Here is a 20641-nt window from a genome sequence, read left to right on the forward strand (position 1 = left end):
GGTCCAGACTTGAGCACTGCGGCTGCGAGAGCCTCGTTATTGGTGTGATTTGAGCGTGTGTGTGTGTGAGTGCGCGCATTTGTGTGTACTCTCACGACTGTGTTCGGAGCCTATCGATCTGTCTGTTTTTCCAGGCAGACAAGGCGTAGGCCATTCTAAGAAACCCACTATGGCACGTGCACATTGAACGACGCTTGTCACACGTTTCCTGCTTTTACAGAAAGCCGGCAATGCGCATTCATAGTCACAATGGTTAGCCTTGCTTGTGAATACTAAAAGCGCAGACACGGGTTCTGGGATATCAGCCAAGTACATATGCATTTCGCCTAATGGGAGTCTGCTCTCATGTGCGTAATTGCCACAGGGTTGCGTTTCACAGCGGCCCCACTCGAGCAATACCCATGAGGAACAGCACCCTTCACGCCTGTCCCCAGCACCGGCGTTTTAGACACTCTCCCTTTCCATTAATTAGCTTCTCCATTTTCTGTTGGCCACTCTGACATTTTCCTGCTGCTAATTCACTGATTAAACCTATTAACGTGATTAGGGAGGCATTTCCAAGACAGCTGCCATTATATGCGCCACGCCGTCGAGAGGCAACCAGCCTGCCTTGTTTTTGTGGGGTTTGCTCACACGAGTAGAGAGAAGATTGGGAAAAAAGCAGGAATGAACTGCTTTATTTGAAATATCGTTTTTATTTCAGCACCAGGAGCTGTCCAGGAAGTTCTTTATTGCAGAAACAGGAACTGTCCTTTTCAGCACCAAGATCTCTCCAACATATTCCTCTTTTCAGCACCAGGAGCTGTCCAGCATATTTCTTCTTACAGCACCAGGAGCTGTCCAGCATATTCCTCTTTTCAGCACCAGGAGCTGTCCAGTATATTCCTTCTTTCAGCACCAGGAGCTGTCCATCATATTACTCTTTTCAGCACCAGAAGCTGTCCAGTATTTTTTCGTTTCAGTATCAGGCTGTCCAGTATATTCTCGTTTCAGAACCAGGAGCTGTCCAGTATATTCCTCTTTTCAGCGCCATGAGCTGTCCAGCATGTTCCTCTTTTTAACACCAAGAGCTGTCCAGTATATTCTCATTTCAGAACCAGGAGCTGTCCAGCAGTTACTCTTTTTCAGCATTAAAGGCTGTCCAGTAATTCCCTTGTTTCAGCACCAGGAGCTGTCCGCTTATGTTTCAGCACTTGATGATCTTAAGATTGCAAAAAAAAGTATAAACAAATAATAGTTTGTACTAACATGTATTTAAAATCCCATCAAACATCTTATTCAATCGCCTCGTCTTAGTTTTGATTAAAAATAGAAACCTTCTTAATCAACTGAGACTTTATTGAAGAAAGTTTACAAACGAAGCCTTTGTCAGCAGGGATTTAACGCAGACGTGCCCGTTGTATACCACGGTGTTTGCTTAATTTTCAATGAGGCACATTTTCGCTGGCACATAATTCATATTCTATATCAAATACAGACACCCACACTGCTGCACAAGCTTGCGCACTCATATGGCTTTGTAGACTCTGTAGTCTGTAGGGAAAGCAAAGCAGGGAGTGACTAGAAACAGGCTGTCTACCGCTGAATTAATATGGGAAAGACTGATTAAGGCTATACATTTCCAGCCTGCCCTTTGTTCTCTAGCTTTTTGTGCAGATAGGGGGGTTGTTTATTTCGCCACACACTTCCTCTTCCTTTTATTTTTTGGCCTGCAAGCCAAGGGTCTGTGCTGTGTGTCTGTCGGTCAGATGAGGTGGGTAAGTCTGGCTCTGCATGCTCCACACACACTCTCTCTGCCGCTGCTGCAGTGTCGCGTCGCTTCTGGAGACTGGCTCACACGCTTCTCTCCACCGCCTCACACATTCTGCTCACAGCTCCCTCCCTACGCTCCAGCTCTCTCACTCCCCTCCTCCCTGTCTGTCTGTGTCTCTCCCTCCCTCCTTTCCTCTCTCCATCTCCCTCTCTCTCTCTCTCCCGCTCTTTCTACTGCCTCTCCGGAGCGGCTGCAGTTCCCTGCTCTTCCACTCTCTCTCCCTCCATCTCTCTCCAAGTGCTGGCGGAATACCGAGCTCAGACAAAGAAAGCTCAGGAGAACAGAGGAGAGAAGTGAAAAGAGGAACAGAAAAAAAAGCGATTTAAAGAGAAAAAGAGAAAGACGGGTGCAGATCTGCGGTGTGTGAGGAGACAGAGAGAGGGAGAGAGAAAGACAGTGTCGCCATTTCAGTAGGTTTCACTTTGTTTACTTCTTGTTCTTCTTGTTTTGCCGCGCTGGCATGTCGTGGCCTCTTAATCGATGTCGCTTTATGAACCAGGAATGTGCATGCATGCCTTGGTGTGAGTGTGTGTTGGAGAAAGACATGGTAATGCGTTCATGAAGACATCACTTCTTTTTGCATTCCAACACACAAGGCTGCGGAGTAGCTGTCTGACAACTTGCCTTTCCAACTGCAATGCTATACAGCAGTCAGACCGACAAACTACAAACTACATATACATGCATGTCGCTCAATAATTAGCGGTTATGAAATGCATTTCACACCCAAGTTTGACACTTCATTCTTATGTAATACTTTTTAAAAGCAGATTGATATGTTGAATGCTCTTCACTTTTGGCTAACTGTGCATGTTTCAATGACAGGAGAGTCTTAATTGTGTTCACATGAGGAGAATGTGAGTGTGTGTGTGTGACTCTGAAAGTTGAGTGATTTGAAGTTGAATGTAAGTTGCAGCAGGGCTTTGCTGGATGGGGCTGTTGTAGATTTACCTGTGGAACAAAGAGAAGAGTTGCTTGTTCAACTGAGGCTCATTAAACAGCCATATGATAATGCAGCCATAGGTGTGAATATATTACACTGAGCTGTTATATAATGTGAACCTGTGATATGCCACTGGGAGATTTGGTATGAACTGGGCATCATGAGAGAGTTCATGGTTATTCTGTTCATACTAATACTAGTAATTTTAAAAATACATTGATTATTATTATTATTATTATTATTATTATTATTATTATTAAACTTTAAAATAATTATGTATGATTATTTTCATATTTCATTTGTAGATATGAATCTTTGTATATTCTAAAAGCATTATTAAGTATAATCGAAATTAGATATTTTTTACCTTTATACAATTAGGAACTTAATATAGTTATTGTATTGTTATTGAATGCAATGATAATTGACAATAATATTTTGTAAACTATTATAAAATATAATAATGTGTATAATAACAAACAAGGTCTAAATGTTTTAATTAATACTGTTTAAAAATATTAAAATGCACCAACAAAAACTAATAATAATAATAATAATAATGATAACAACAACAATAACAACAACAACAATAATAACTATTATAATCTTGTTATTATTGTTGTTGTTTTTATTGGTTGTTTTAGTATAAACAAATTGTCGTAATTATTCATAACTTATAAATTATTATTATGTATTATTATTATTGTGATGTAAAATCATTCAATTTTCATTATTATAATAAAATATTAAATTTAAAAAGAGTAGTAACTTATACTAATTATATACTACGCTTTAAAAATATTAAAAGAAATAATAATACATATTATTATTTTTATAATTAATATTATTATATATTATTTATTCTTATTATTATTATTAATAAAATTATAATAATAATAAAATATTATTAATATTATTTAATAATTTAGAGTTCAATTACTAATTTCATCATTAAAAGTAAAGTTAGTAAATTATATTATAATTTAAGTATTTATTTCAGTTAATAAAGTTACAGACAATATTGCACCAACTAATATGAATAATAATCATGATTCTCATGAGTTAATTGTAAGATTTTTATAACTGTATTAATTAAATGTTTGACTACTTTGTGTCCAAATCACACAATGACAGAAACCAGTGCACATCTGCATCAGTGATGGAGTATAGTTTTAGAGAAGGCTTTGTGCATTATTCATATCAACAACCATCTGAACACATGTTTATGCAATGAGCGGTGATATTGTTGACTGGGGGTGTTGTTACTGCTGCCCTTTTCAACTGATCTGAAAACAGTCTTAATAATAGCTCAGAAAAAGTTCAGGTGAGAGGATCTGGTCCCAGATCAGCGTGAGTTTAGACAGACCTGTCACACTTACGAATACTGTATAACATTCTTGCATATTATGTTTGAATATGCAAATGAGAGATTTCTGCTCTTTCTGCATTTTATCCCCCCACCCCTTGCCCACACACTTTTTCATGTGTTCTTGTATTTAACTCTGCAACCTTTTTGTATTTAACTGCAAACTTTTATTATGTATGTATTTAAGTATTTAAATATGCATATGAGACATAATTTATTTAAATATGTATATTTTGCATACACTTGCACAAAAAATCTGGGATTAAAATCTTATTTCCTTATTTTAACATATTTTTGTTTTTACAGAGGGGATTTGGGGTATTTCGTTTTATTACTCCACAATTCAGAAGATACTGTGAACAGCAAGAAAACATAAAATATTCAAAATATAGATATGGATGAAAATTCTGTTTGGTGTTTGTACGTGATGCTTAAGTGGAGATTTATGGCTCAGTGCAGAATTTTTTTTTTATTCAAATAAAATATCTTCTAAATAAAAATATAAAGACAAAATGATAAAGCGCAGTAAAAGAAAGATTTAAAAGTGTATCTGTTTTCTTTCTGTCTGACTAAAACACCAAAATCTGAAAAATTGAGAGGTGCATTATTTTACTTTTTTCAAATGAAAATTTTAATTAAAGATTTCCCTTAAAGGTGTTATTAAATGCACTATGTTTAAAGTTTTCTGATATCTACATAGCAGGTAGATGGCTTAGGTAATTGCGAAAAAATGTTCCAGAATGGTTTTCATTTCCGTTTACAACCATAGCAATTAGCCCTGAGATTAAATGCACTCATTTGACCTTATTTGGAAGGGTCGTTACTATGAATAAGCTGAGCTGCTGATGCTCACACAGCATGGCTCCGAAACACACTTGCACAATAATCATACCTTAGTGGCCAAATGTTTAAAAATTAGTAGATACCTCGTTAAATAATATTTTATGTGAAGTAGTGAAGATCTTACAAGTGAGCTCTGTAAGCAACCTAGCTTGCTTTGGAGTTACAGTATGTGTTGTGGATGAAATATAGGCTAAATCATAATTATACTCAACAAGAGAGGCTGGCAAAGATATGTCTAGATGTTTGTTTTTTGGGTTTAACAAATATTAAAACATAGGCAATAATTAAAATCAACCTCCCCGTAAACAGATCATCATACTGTTATCTCAAATTATTACAAATACTTTGTTTACTGAAGTTTGTTGCCATGCAATTACTTCAATAAAAAGTAACTATAAGAGCTAAATGACAAGACAATGCATCAATGTGCATTAAACACTCAATGGTTTACATGTGTCTGCTGCCTAATTACAAATGTACACAGCGAAATTCACAATATACACATTAAACTAACAGAAGATACAGTTAAACAGATCTTATGTCTCTTCTGGGGATGCTGAATAATTTTAGACTCATTTTTTTCTTGTATTTAGTGTTCTTCTGACAAGTTGTTTTTCTGCCTTGTCTGTCCAGTTTTCAAAATAAGAGTCCAGCATACATAGGAAATATAATTTAAACGTTGTAGCCAATCAAATGCTGCTGGAAGTGTGCATATTATTAACCCTGAAAGTTACGTAACAGTCTGTATTATGTTATGATTTGCATAATTCTTTTGCTCAAACGAGATTTATATAAGAACAAGAAAACAATAGTGTTTGAGGCTGATGGTGTGCCATTTCCATGTACTGAAATTGTATTAATTAACTGTGTCTAGGAATATACATTTTTCATTTAAAAACACTTTGAGTTATTTTTTTATAGCAACATTTTTACATTATCACTTCTGTATGTATGTGTCTCTTCATTAGCTCCTGTTTTGTTTTGACAAACAAACCTTTTGAGTACATTAGATTATTGCAACTCCCATTTAAAATTTCCATTTAAAGCACCCTGATAGTGTCAGCAGTGATGCGTAGGAAAGATCAGAACCTGAGCAGACTGAAGGTAAACTTGGCTTTAAGGTGGAGAAAAGCTCCTCAAGAGAAGATATGATTTGTCTGGCTTGGAGCTTCATGACCCCAGAGGCTTCCCTTGACTCTATGAGCCATTTGTACGCTGTGGAAGAGAAAGACAGTAAGGGAGAGCCAGACAGAGAAACCTTGGCCATTTCACAATCTTACGGGTTTAATGAGTCGCCAACCAAACCCCAAAACCACCAGACACACACACACACACACACACACACACACACACACACACACACACACACACACACACACACACACACACAAACACACACACACACACACACACACACACACACACACAATAACCATTCTGTCTGATGTGTGGCATCAACTGGGACAAAAATAGCATTGTTGGGGAAGCAGGCTTGGCAATGAACAAATTTGTATAGATTTAATTTATGTGGAATTCTGTTTAATGTACACTTCCATTATTCTGACCTCATTAGAGTTTCAATTCATTTTAGTTGTAAAATTCAAGCTTTTTATTGTGATATTTAATACCAGCTTTGTAATTTGTGTGTTTCTTTCGTTGGAATGTCAGAGCCGTCCATGCAGGAATCACATTCAAGTCATAATAATGCCTTAGCAATGATAACAATGTGCATTTATTCTACGACAAAATGCTGCCAAAATGAGCTTGTTGTAAAAGGTGAAATAAGGTGAAAAATTGATGAAAATCGTTCACTTTACTGGATTTGTTAGTTTTGGGTTTGGGTAATTTGGTCATTTTGTTTTACTGTTTAAAGGTTTGAGAACATCTAATTGCATGAAACATTCCAAATTTCAAAGGAAAATATTGTCTATTTATTTATATATTAAAAAATTGACAATTGGTCAGAATAATACACGTTTTCATTTAAATTTAGGGTGATTCCATTAAAAATGTAATTCTTATTTTTTAAGTTCAAATATTGGTATTGTATCGTCAGCAAAAACACACATATATATTCTCTCTGAAATGATGTCATATTTTTTGTTTTTTATTTTAAGGTAGCTCTAAATGACTACCTTATTAGGTAACACTTTACTTGAAGGAGTGTTCATAAGACTGTCATTAAACCTTTATAATCATGACATAATAGGTTGTGAATGTGAATGAGATTTTATCCATGCGTATGTCAACTGCCATTAAGCATCATCTGCAGTTATGTAGTTTTAAATGCAAAGATTACTTTAGCTATGTTTTTGGATTACATCTTTACAACTACATGTTTTTGGTCTACATTTTGGATAAACGCATAATAAACCAATTGATGGAAATGCCAAGATGTGCATAAGTTTTGAAAATTTGCATAAAAAATGTAGGCGCATGAACTTTTTATATAAGAATAGATGTGCATAAGCTACAAATGGAAACACTTTTACTAAACAAATTCGCGTATGCGCATTAAAAAAGTAATGTGATTTTGTTATAAGAGATCATGTGATGATAAAAATGTGTGCAAATGGACAAACCAGCAAGCTGAGCACACTGTAAAACATCTGAAATGTTGTTTGGTCATTCTAAAACATCTCACTTGTTTCAGTATTAGTGTTATTACATTATTAATTACCTCCAGAATTGTCAAGAGCATCTGCTTTGCATTTCATCCCTTCAAACGACACCACTCATTTATTGCGTGTAGGCATTGTCTACTAAGGCGCAAGTCATTTATTAAATAAAGAAAAGAGTCACGAAGCTAATTCCGTGCTTACTATTAAAATTTGGTGCCAGTTAATCAGGAAGAAACGATTTTGTTCTCTTTGACTGCTTTATTCAGATGTATTTTATGCGATATTCCAATTTTGCGCATAAAGTTAATTCGCATTGTTGGACGGAAATATAGCTATTGTTTGCTATGACAACTTAAAATAAGCAAATACATCACAACCTGTTTGACATTTCCAAGACCACATAACTTGTCATAAATCCACATTAAACATAATTGTCTTGAAGCAATTTTAAAATATGTCTTGCATTTTATAACAGCTGTCATTAAAACAGTTCTATAATTTGTCATTAACATGTCATTAAATTTTAATGACACTGTTAAAAATGTATGAGTAACGATGTAAATAACAATGACAGAGTAATGATGACACATAATGAGACAGTTTAATGACAAATACAGTTTGTTCCAACTGAAAACGTGATCAGAAACATAATCACAAAACCATTATAATGGCCTCATGTCGATCATGTTTATGACAGGTTTATGACAAGTAATGACAAGTTGTCTTAGTAATGTCAAATTGTCATGACAAAGACAAAAATAGATTGGAATGTATTTGTTTGTCAAGATGTCATAACAAACAGTGTCATTCTTTGCTTGTAAAACGACATACCTGAGCGAATACCACACGACATACCAACACGTCCTGTCATGTGTTGATTTAAAAAGGCTTTATGACAATCTTATGAACACCCTTTTAAGTAAAGTGTTACCCATTATTATTTCAAATTTGGAAGACATGCATCAATAATTACAGTTATAAATTTTCATTTTATTTAAACAAATAACTGATAACAAATAACTTAAATGATTTTTCAAGTGATTTTTTTTATAACAATAAGTGTTTGTCTAGGTTGGATTGTTTAGCATAATTCCAATATATCTCAGCATGCCATGCAAGTTTGCCAACACAGTTAACATTAAATCAGTTCTTTGCTGTAAAAAATAGTGAGATTTTCTTATTGCGACCCAATTAACTCCTGTAACTTGTGTAGCTGGACTGAGAATCTGGGCTTTTCTGGTGATAGCATAGCACTATACAAGCTATTCAATAACATATGCATGATTAAATCTGAAAGCCATCTCACAATCTACTGTGTGTGTAGCATCAGAAAGTTTGTAGAAAGGTTAAGTAGCTGTACTGGTATTAATGGTGGAATTTTGCTGAATCATGTGGTGCTTCAGGATTGTTGTGGGTCTGACAGACAGGCTTTTATTGGCGGATGAGCATGAACACACACATACACACCCAGCGGGCCATTCAGAGCTCACGCCATGCTCATTAAGACTGGAGAACCACAATATCTCAATTGCCCTTTTTTTCAGCGTATGAATATTTATATGGGAATTTTTGGCTGAATCATTGAATTTGACGCTAGTAGGCTGCGTGACTCCATTTACATCAACAAACTGTAGTTTGAAATGAGGATGATGGCAGTTATAATAATAATAATAATAATAATAAGTATTATTATTATTATTATTATTATTATTGAGCTGTTATATGATTGAAGATTTTTTTTAAAAAGTCGCTATTATTTTTGTTCAGTTATATGTAATATAGATAAAAAATTCTATAATAATTTATAATGATTAACGTTATTACAATTTGTCAGTACTTTTCATATATATATATATATATATATATGAAAAGTACTGACAAATTGTAATAACGTTAATAACGTTGTAATAACGTTATATATATATATATATATATATATATATATATATATATATATATATATATATATAGATATAGATATAGATATAGATATATTAAATCCAAACACACCAGTTTATCTTTATATAAAAAATATTAATAAGAATAAATATACTTTAAATTAGACATGACACTTAAGAATTAGCATGACCATATCCTTGGCAGTCTGTACCAATGAATAGCAAAGTACCACTATAATGGATGCTGGAAAAGAAAAATCATTAAAAGTGCACTTGAATTGAAAAATAGCTTTCATTCTGAGAACAAAAGTCTAATCTTGCATTTTCCACCTTTTTCACTAGTAAACTGTCTCTATAATCAATAGCAAGTCACCAAAGAAATAGAAGACCCAACATAGGCATTGAAAATTATTTCTGTAGCTCTGAATCAACAGTTGAATTATGAATACAAGTGCGATTTTTAATATATTGGTCACGCTGTAAGAGTTGTTTGGCAAACCCTTCTCTCTAAGATCATCATATAAAAGGGGTTATTGTATATGAAGGCTAAGGCACTCGTTTAGATTATACTGTTGCCATTTTCATAGGAAGCCCAAGCTGATCTACATTACTTGCTGCTGTGACCTAGTTGAATAGAAAGGGATGGAGAGCGAAGGGAAATAGAAAGAAAGAGTGAGACAAACGAAAGACGGCGAATGAGAGGTTTGTGCGAGGGTGAATAAAACATTTGAGGGGCAGCCCGGGTTACATCCCATGATCCGGGATCAGCAGGCATGCAGTGTAAACAGATCCAGCCGTTCCTCGCAGCTCTTGTAAACATCTGCAGCCCAGCAGCGGCTCAGGATACATCACCACCATCCCGCTTTAAGACAAGACACTGCAGGTGAATGAGGAACAACAAAATTTACTAATACTGTAGTTCTCATCATACTTGCACAGTCGACTCGCTCGCAGTGCAAACTGCAAACTTTTTTTGTTTTTGTTTATGCAAATAAGGTGTTATTCAAGTACAGTTGGAGTCAGAATCATTAGTCCTCCTAAATTATTAGCTTTTTAATCGTTTTTCCGCAATTTCTTTTTGACGGAAAGAAGATTTTTTGGTAACACTTTATAATAACTACACACTATAAAGCATTTATTAAGCATTAGCATCTAGTGAATTCATTATTTGTCAAGCATTAACTCAACATTAATAAATGTTAGTAAGCAGTTTACAACTGCAACTACAAATCCTGTATTCTTGATTTACAACCACATGTATAATGTGCTTAATAATTGTACTTTCATATTTTGTTAATGATTTATTTTTCATTGCTAAATGAAGTATTGCATTATTTACAAACCAGTTGTATTTAAGAGTAGTTGGAGGTTTTTAACATCATTCAGAATGAGTTAGTAAATGATTAATAAACTGTTGAAATCAAGGTTTATACATCTTATTATTCAGCATATGTTAATGGTTACTATTGAAGAAGATTTCTATTCTCTCAGTGTAAAGTATTTTTTAAGTGTAAAGCAGTTAATTTTCTCTTCACAAAATGTATGCAGTGTTTGCAGCAAACATGCCAGCCTGTGTTAATAATACAGTGATATGTCTGTGTAAGATGAGTATGCCTGCACAGGAGCAACACTAGGAGAAGGCTGAGTGACTGATTGTGTAGAATAACTGAATATGTAAAGCACTGATTATTTATGTTAAATACTTGTATGAAGGTATATGTGTCAGAAGTTGGAATGAGTAACATATTATCAAGTTATTATCCTATCATAACAATGTATGTAAACACTTCCTTTGCATAAGTTGCATCTATACTTTGCTGACATAGACCTGTAACATCTCTGTTGACATGAGCTAGTGGGCTGAGAGCCAAGAATAGCAGGACCCCTTAGACTAGGAAACCTATTCAAAAATGGTCAAAAGTTAAAAAGAGACACATAGGGGTGTGTCAAAAACATAAATAAAGGAGAAGGAGCAGGAGAGACTTTGGAAGGTGTCCTATTTTCTGATATTCAAATCCTCTGGTCTGATAATTTGTAATTGATGAGACGTCAAAATTTACAACACTATGTATGTTAACAAATGCTTTATTTACTCATTTTCATGCAGTTTTGTGACCTAATCTAAAGGGAGGACTATTTATGCTTCATAAATCCCTTATAAATAATAATTAAAGGTTTGGTATCATATGAACAATAATCATTGCAATCTTATCTAAAAAGTCAAATTATTGTAAATATTAAACATATTATTAAACATAACAGGGGTGTCAAAATACAACATAAAAAAAATTGTATAAAACAACAGTAATATAATAATTTAACAATATAAAAAGATGCAATGTTTAAACTGTACAGTCATTTTATTTTAGATCAGGTTGCACAGATTTACTTTTCATTTGATACAGTTTGATTTGTGTATCTTCAAATGAATAGAAATGAATAATGTTGTTTATGTCCTTCTTTCCTTTTTAGAATTTAACTGACTCTTTAATTGTCATTTATAAGGCATTTATAAAGCAAGAATAGTCCTTACTTTAGATTAGGTCACAAAACTGGATGAAGTTGAGTTAATAAAGCATTTAATAACACATTCGTTAACTATAAATATATGCCTGAATAATAAGATATATAAATGTTGATTTCAATAGTTTATTAATCATTTACTAAATCATTCTGAATGATCTTAAAAAAACACCAACTATGCTTAAATAACTGGTTTGTAAATAATGCAATACTTTATTTAGTAATGAAAACTAAATTATTAACAAAGTATGAAAGTACAATTACTAAGCACATTATACATGTGGTTGTAAGTCAAGAATACAGCATTAATAGTTATAAACTGCTTACTAACATTTAATAATGTAGAGTTAATGCCTAACAGAAAATGAATTCACTATTTGCTAATGCTTAATCAATGATTCATAGTGTGTAGTTATATTAATTAACGTGTTAGCAATTTTTTCAACACATTTCTTATCATGATAGTTTTAATAACTCATCTCTATTAACGAATTTCTTTTATCTTTGTCATGATGACAATAAATAATATTTTACTAGATATGTTTCAAGATAGTATTCAGCTTAAAGTGCAATTTAAAGGCTTAACTAGGTTAATTATGCAAGTAATGGTAATTAGGCAAATCATGATGGTTTTGTTCTATAGACAATTGAAAATATATTGCTTACGGGAGCTAATAATTTTGACCTTAAAATGATATTTAAAAAATTAAAAAATGCTTTTACTCTTGCCAAAATAAAACAAATAAGACTTTCTCCAGAATAAAAAATATTACAGGAAATACTATGAAAAATCACTTCCATCATTTAGGAAATATTTGGAAAAAAAAGTCACATGTAGGAATTGAATTGATTTTTTATTTGACAGATTTAAGACAAACTGTACAAAAATACAAGTATCCCATACATTTTGAAATAAAACCATCGAGGATAAAAACACAATAAAGCCCTGGGCTTGTTTCCATTGTGGTCCTTGAAAAAAGCAAAAAATGAGCAAAATACAGTTAATGCATAAAACATACAGTACCTCCATTTAAAACAGGGACAAAATTATTCACAAAACAATAACATATAAAAAAACGTCATCATCCACCATACGAAATAACTATCCTCATCAAACAACCATCTTTTGATCGCTTTTTTGAACCTCCTTCAAGTCTTTTATTTCCATGATCGGTTTTGGTAATTTGTTCCACATGATTGCACTGGTATATAAAAACATATTTTTCCTCACTACACTTCTAAATTTAAATAAACAAAAATTAAATTCTCATTCCTTAGTGAATGCTGTTGCCACAATTTGAAAATATATGGTTCACCAAATAACTAGGAACCACATTATTAAACATGGAGGGCTAATAATTTTGACTTCAGCTGTATATATATATGTGTGTTTATACAGTTGAAATCAGAATTATTAGCCCCCCTGTTTATTTTTTCTCCAATTTCTAAAAAAATATATCTATCGAGAAAAATATAGCTTAAATGGGCTAATAATTTTGACCTTAAAATGTTTTGTAAAAAAATTAAAAATGCTTTTATTCTAGCTGAAATAAAATTAATGAGGCTTTCTCCTAAAAAAAACTGTGAAAATTTCCTTGCTCTGTTAAACATCATTTGGGAAATATTTAAAAAAAGAAAAATTCAAAGGGGGTTAATAATTCTGACTTCAACTTTATATTTGGGTAACTCTTTTATCACTCTGTAATTCCGAAAATACTGCAAACAGCCAGAAAAAAAACGTGTTTTTATATAAATGTATACAATCAGGCAAATTATGTTTGAACATATCCCTGTGTTAAAAAAATAGCCTTCAGATATGAATGCTGCTGAAGTGGAGATTTATGGCTCAGTGCATGAGAAAAAAGATCATGTTCAGAAAACGGCCTTTAAAAATCTTGTTTTTTAATTCAACACAGATTGATGAAGTGCGACAAACGAAACACTTCAAAGTGTGTTTTTCATGTTTTATTTCAATTAGACTCAGTAAACACTTCACCAACAAACCACAAAAAGCTTAGAATATCAGAATTGACAAGTTCATGAAAAGGTTTTGAGTTGTTGCCTTTTGACATCTCGACTTAAAGGCACACTTTGTATTTTGTTAAATGTTTTTTTCATTGAAATGTAAATATATTTAAATCTAAAAAGTAAAGAATAAAATAAAGACTAGAACAGTCTTATACATTTTGCTAACTTATCTCCTTATTTATTTCAAATATTTAGAAGAATGTACATATTTAGTGGAAAATTATTTTTTACTTAGTAACATGGGCTGTAGTGACGCGGTGGCGCAGTGAGTAGCGCTCTCGCCTCACAGAAAGAAGGTCACTGGTTCGAACCTTGGCTGGGTCAATTCGCATTTCTGTGTGGAGTTTGGATGTTCTCCCTTCGTTCGTTTGGGTTTTCTCCGGTTGATCCGGTTTCCCCCACAATACAAGTGAATTGGGTGAGCTAAATTGTTAGTAGTGTATGTGTGTGTATAAGAATGTGTGGGTGTTTACCAGTGATGGGTTGCAGCTGGAAGGGCATCTGCTGTGTAGAACGAGCTGGATAATTTGGCAGTTCATTCCGCTGTGGCGACCCCAGAGACTAAGCCGAAAAGAAAATGAATGAATGAACATGGACATTGACATCATACACTCTCAGTTCCCTGTTTGGCTTTATGAAAAACAGGGAAACACCACAGGCACTTTATACGTTGTGTGTTTTATTAGGCTGTACAGAGCAGCATTATAATGGATCTTTAAGAATGTATTTAGTATGATAAGATCTGAAAAACATGAAGTGGATTTTGTGCAGCATCACGCTTGTCTCTTATTAGCAATTGCTTCAGCGTTCTCATTACACTTTGACAGCTTTCAGTCTTACTCTGCTTTATACTGTACTATACTAATAAGGTTAACATGATTTCTGCAAGAGTCCTGTAGGACGTAATAAAGACCACAACTCCCTTGATTCCACACTCAGTGACTGCGTCATTAAAATATGCTTTTGTTGGTTGTGAAAAAGCACCCGCTAGTGGCAAAAAAGTTTATACTTTACCTTTAAACGCATAAGGAATTTCAAAATATAATTAAATTTAATAAATAATAATAAAAAATAAGTGTTAGAAGAGTAAATAAATAAATAAGTTGAATCAATGTTCTTGCTTAGGTTTAGTCACAGAGGTTTAAGCCTCGCCTGGGTCAGTTGGCATTTTTGTGTGGAGTTTGCATGTTCTCCCTGTGTTTGCAAGGGTTTCACAATTCGCACAATTCAGTTAATATTATGAAGAAAGAACCAACACACACATATGACAGTAGTTATGAAATAATGAAATAAAATTCCTTCAATGAGAAAAGTATTTAGAAGTTTTTTGTACTGTATGTTTATTTTAATAGTTTAATAGCAAACTGTACAGGCACCAGCTTGCATGACGCATACTATATTATAGATAACATCATCTTTAACACTATGTTTCTTCAAGGGGCATTTATGTTTATTTATTTACTTTTTACATTTTATTTATTATAATTATTATTATTATTTTATTATTTATTTATAATAATAATAATTATTATTATTTATTTATTTTTACAAAAACTGTGCTTTATTTTGGCTGATCCATTCAGTGATGCTCTGTGTCACTATAGTTGATGGAAGCTGTAAAAGATGCATTTGAATTTATAATTAGAGAAAACATGACATTTTAATTACATGCATGTATGGGCTGAAATAAAACACTTCTATTGATTGACCAATAAGGCTTAAAAGCTTATAATGAGAAGCAAATGATTTCTATATATTCTGCCAAAGATTCTGCTTCCAATCAAATGGTCCTGTGATTATCCTCAAATGAATCTGCCTGAAGAACACAGAACACAATATGAATAGGCTAAATGACATGCTCCGTCCATAATAAAACAGTTATTAAACTACGTAATGTTATTTAAATTTTATCTCAATTACAATAAATATTAAATACATGCTACATTATTAAGTGTCTAATGCAACATGTAACTTGGATGATTTGCAGAGAGATGCACAGAAATAAGGGGATAGAATTAAGTTACAGACTTGAGTTTTGTCCTATATGTGAAATTCAGCAGAGTTTTTAGCTTTCAATTGAGTGCAGGATGTGTCCAGTGTTAACAACCTTTTTGAAATGTTACTTATTGTTTTGGAATGTACATTCAAAAGTAAAGTCATATAATCCTTTAACATTCAATAGTAATGGAATCCCCTAATGTTTGCGAATCAAATGTTTCTTAAACATTTACATAGAGGTTTCGAACATTCAGAAAAGCACTCAAAACATGACATTTAGTGTTTGTTCAAACTACTTATTTAAAATGTGCTGAAATAACGCAGTTTGTGAGTTTTTTTAGGGACAGCTTAAATGTTAATCCACTCAAATTTGGAAAAATCTAATCTAAAGTTAATTCATTCATGTTGTCCTAATACAAATCCATTGTGTGGAACCCAGAATTTTTTTTACAGTGAGTAAAATTTTCATAAGTTAATGGCCAACTTATCTAAAAGTTAGCTATAAGAATAATACCACAACAAATCAAATTAAACAAATAAAACTACTAAAAAATGAATTAATGACACATGCATACAGTACTACAAGTAAACATCAAAAAAAAATTGATGCAAAGGAAATATTTCTTATTTTCATGTAATCCGATGAATTAAAAGGAAAAAAATACAAACGAGATAAACTGTTTTTCCTTTCCTTAATAACTAACTAATACTAAAACCTCAAATATAAATTTAATCCACATCATAGTAACACTGCCATAATGTTGTTTACCTTAAAATGCGCTTAACAAACTAAATTAAATATGTAGGCTAATGGATGTCTTCAGTGGAGTACTCACAACACCTTTTCCATATCTATGAAAGTAAAGGAGTAAAGAGTAAAAGTAAAAAGAAAGAGAAAGTAAAGAGGCCAAATGGAGAAGGCTCCTCATGCGGCAGATGGTCAGTTTATCTGTTTTCTCGCTAGTGAAGCATTCAGTTTGTCCACTTACAAAGTCGCCATGTAATAGCAAATGTGCCATGGTGCAATGCAACTGACTCTTAAAGGGAATGGGTGATGAGCCTCTTAATGCACGTTATGCTCAAAACACACCCATCACTCATTAAGAGAATAAGCACAACCCTGTTAGACCATGCGCCAGAGCGCAAACTGTATTTTTAGCAAAAGTGGATTCGAATACACCCTTAATGCTTTTGCGCCATGCGCTTTAGACTTTGTGCCTAGACCGTTAAAATAGAGCCCATAGAGTGGGAGTCTGAGGGAGTCTATAATTCTTGTAAAGAATATAGAACTATAAATCTCAGTAAAATGTCGAGTTTTTTCAACTCATCTTTTAAACATAATAGTTTTAACCAAACTAATTTCTAATCTTTTTTTTTTTTGTCGTTGCCATGATGACAGGATATAATATTTTTCTAGTTATTTTGCAAGATGCTAGTATACAGCTTAAAATGCAGTTTAAAGACAAGGTTTTGGACAGTGGTTTGTTCTATAGACAACCAAAAAAAAAAAATTTAATTCATAAGCTGGCTATTAATATTGACCTTAAAATAGTTTGTCAAAAAAAAAAATTGCTCCAGCCAAACTAAAATAAATGATAATATTTATTATTGAAAATACTATGGAAAAGTATTTAATCTTTTAAAAATTATTTGTTAAATATTTAAAAAAAAATTATAAACATTTTACAGGAGGCAGAATCATTTCCACTGTGTATATATGTATATTAGATTGCATAGATTCCATTTTCCTCAATTGACTCCATAAATTGATGAATTTTAAAAAAATCTGCTGATCAGCCACTGAAAGTGAGCATTGTCATATAATCACTCCATGGACCCCTATAACCCCCTCGTCCCCATAGACCTTATACCTTCTCCAAGTCAGTGCTGACCTGATTTGCCCATATATGCGCAGTGACTCAGGAAAGCTATCGGGTCTGTGTGTTTGAAAGCGCATCACATACACACGCAGCTATCCGATAATGGCGATGATTCACTCCAGCATCTCACAACATGAGTCGAGGCCACATATGGAGGCCTATTTCCTGTTGCATTTGCAAGGGAGGGGGGAGTAAATGGAGGGGCCCTCATCATCTTTCTTTTTGAATGTGAAAAGGATTCCTTTTGTGCGCGTGTTTGTGCAACGAGGGCATTTTCCTTAATAACTAATCTGGGGTGATTACAGGAGTTCAGCTCTTAAGAGATCATCTGGTTTCTGTGCACTCTTTTTACTTGATGTGTTGTTCTAAAAAGAAAGGAGGATGGAGTACATTAGAGAGCTCAAATGGGCATGAGTGGGTATTTTGCGTCTGCAGACATAGACACGGGTTGCCAGGGTTGTTGCGGGAGTGTGTTAACGGAATACAAAGCATTCGAAAGAGGTGAACGGGTTTTGCTGCCTTGGAATCGGATGAAGATGTGGCTCTCAGATTTCCAAAAATATGATGTTTTTTTTTTGGAGGAAATGCACAGTCTTAATTGCTTTTTAATGTGTATATAATCAGTCATGCTTCTTGTTGCACGCTGCACAAAAAAAAAGAATCTAAATAAAATCATTGCGCTCAATCAGTCAGTCAGTATTTTTTCAGCTTGTTTTCCTGGAAATAATATCTAAGCATCTGTAGAACAAGATTAAGTTACTTTGGAAATTAAGTCACAAATACATTTTGTTGTTGTTAATTTTTGTTTCCCTATTTAAAATGTTTTTCATAAACCATTCAGTTACATTTATGTTAAAAACAATTTACCAATGCGGTAATTAAAGTCAGCGTGAAATGAAAATTCTAAATGCATGCTATTTGTCTATAAAAGTCATTTAAATCTAAATGTCATTGCAATCAATCAGTCAATCTGTACAATAAAAAAAATTAAACATCTTTAAAACAAGATTAGATTTATATAAATGAATAAAAAGCTTAGGATTATACAAAATGTGCATCTCCAAATTTGCCAGTCTTTTATTTATTTTTTCCTTAGAGTAGTTTTAAATTAAATGCATATTTTAAAGCAATCGACAGAATGTATATTACCCAATGCTTATGTTTGTTTTTTAAAAACTTAATTCATCATTTTTCCTCAAAATGTAATAACAATCATTTGGACCATTAGTATTTTTGTGTCCTGAAAATGATCACAAGGGATGCTCTGATCAGGTTTTTTGGAGCCGATACTTTGTACCAATTCCTTGTCATGGTGATCGGCCAATACCAATTCTGATGCTTCAAGCTTTATGTAACTTTAAAATTGCATAAAGCAGATTTTCTCTCTAAGTATGATACTAAAGTTGAGATCTCTTCTTTCCTAAAAGAATGAATGTTGCAAAAAATCCCTTAAACATGTCATGGTCAGAAGGAGCTTTACAGAAAATAATAGATAAAACAGATAAAACATTTGGTAAGAGAAGTGACTGCTGACAATGCAATTTGGAAAAATCGTAAATGATGAAAGAATAATTGAACGTGCCTCAATGAAGAAAAAAGTTTGGAGTGCATATTTAATGCGCAAGATGTTAAAATGCATGTTCCTCTGTGTGTAAACTCGTAAGTGAACACTTGCGATCGGTTCATGTGATCGGAAAGATAAGCGAATTCTGATCAAGTCATAAAAAGTGATTATTAGCTGATACCAATTTCTGGGCAATCGATCGGAACACTCCTAATGATCAAATTACTTCAGACAGAATTGTATAGCATATTAAGATCTTTTTTTTCTGTCTCTATTTTCCAAAAATAAATAAATAAATAAAAAAAAATCTGTCTTACGATGAACTCATTTAGTTTAATTTATCCTTTAAATGATTTGCTTCAATGATAATTAAAGTCATTCTAAAATGTAAAGTCTCAATTCTTACTTTTTAATTTTTTTTTACAGAATTTTCATTTGTACAAATAATGTCATCGCATTCAATCAATGAAGTAATCAGTTTTTTGTCTTTTTTTTCTAAAAAAGATCAAAATTACTACAATTTTTTTTATTACAACCCTAAATCTTGCATTCAGTACATCTTTTTATTATAATCCATACGTTTTTCATTTTATTCACAAGTGTACGTTTTTGGAAAAGTCCAAATCTGGCTAATTTTAAATTAACTATGTCATATATTTGGTCTTTAATGAACATAAACAAAACATGGCTTTCAATGTATAACCTTACATATTTTCCTTTTTCTTTTTTTACTTTATTTAATTTATATTATAACAAAAATGTACAAATATGCATTAACAAAAGTATTTAAAGCAATAAAAGTCAGTATAAATGGCAGTCAGTAGTGAAAAGCATGTGCATGGTAGTGAACTGAGCTCTCATGATCCAAAACAAACTAAAATAAATCAAAAACCACCAGGCAGGGAGGTCCTGCTAACCGAGCTCTCTTCTCTTGTCAACTGTTGGACTCTTTATAGGCACAACATAATGGGTCTCAGGCGAGATGACCACCCACATATCAGCAATCATTCAGGCTCTGCAAATCACAAAAAAGAACCACAACAAACAGGTTCCACACGGCCCTAACACTAATGTTCTAAGTTTCTTTGTTTACTTTTTTTGAAACCAATAATGAAAAAAAAATTTTTAGAAACAAAATTGCAGAGGATGATAAGATCAAATAAA

General features: G+C 33.0%; 1 protein-coding gene across 7 annotated transcripts in view; it reads left to right on the forward strand.

Annotated features, from left to right (window-relative positions):
• The first annotated feature begins 1979 nt into the window (after positions 1-1979).
• Positions 1980-20641, forward strand: part of myt1la (myelin transcription factor 1-like, a) — a 130706-nt gene continuing 112044 nt past the window's right edge. For all 7 annotated transcript variants that reach the window (XM_005160722.5, XM_005160723.5, XM_009294757.4 and 4 more), the window contains exon 1: positions 1980-2223. The gene's annotated coding sequence lies outside the window, so the exon portion shown is untranslated. The remainder of the gene's footprint in view (positions 2224-20641) is intronic.

The sequence above is a fragment of the Danio rerio genome, chromosome 20 (genome assembly GCF_049306965.1).
Source record: "Danio rerio strain Tuebingen ecotype United States chromosome 20, GRCz12tu, whole genome shotgun sequence".
Classification (NCBI taxonomy): domain Eukaryota; kingdom Metazoa; phylum Chordata; class Actinopteri; order Cypriniformes; family Danionidae; genus Danio; species Danio rerio.